Source organism: Colobus angolensis, unplaced genomic scaffold (genome assembly GCF_000951035.1).
Source record: "Colobus angolensis palliatus isolate OR3802 unplaced genomic scaffold, Cang.pa_1.0 Scaffold89, whole genome shotgun sequence".
Taxonomy (NCBI): Eukaryota; Metazoa; Chordata; class Mammalia; order Primates; family Cercopithecidae; genus Colobus; species Colobus angolensis.
This window is the reverse complement of record NW_012122820.1, coordinates 5,240,977-5,241,573: the sequence shown is the minus strand read 5'-3', so window position 1 is coordinate 5,241,573 and position 597 is coordinate 5,240,977.

Genomic DNA, 597 nt, shown 5'->3' with positions numbered 1-597 from the left:
GTGCCGCGGACCCGGGAGCCAGCGCCGCGACCCGCCTCTCTCCCCGCCCCCCGCCATCTTCCACCCCCAAGCAGTTTATTTTTTTCTACTTTGAAATCGGGGCCGCTCTGTGCTCCGGAAAAAGCGCGTTTCTTTGGGTTGTGGTCCTGTTCCGCTGGGGACCGAGATCAGACTGAAATCGCGATCACTGGTGGCGGCCCGCGCCACTTGACTTTCCATGCTCTCTCCACGAAGGGAGTCGTGAATGTCTTTTTCGGTTCCTCGGGGAGTGAGTTCTGCATTGCCTTTTACACCCGGAGTTTTTCACGCGCGACATATTCCTCCCTGCTCCCCCGCCCCATTCACCATCTCAGTATCAGCCGGGTTGGTTAATGCGATGGCTATTACGTGTAAGATATCCCGTGCCTGCATTGTGAGCGATATCGGATGAATTCTGCTGCATTTGGAACAAATGGATCTAGAAATACCCTTTTCAAAACAGTTCTACAAATCGATGTGAAAACGTGTAGAGCGACTCCCTTCCCACTCGCTGGATACCCTGGTGGCATCCGTACTCATGGAGAATCTTCTAAACTGCAAGGGCTGAAAACTGCAGCT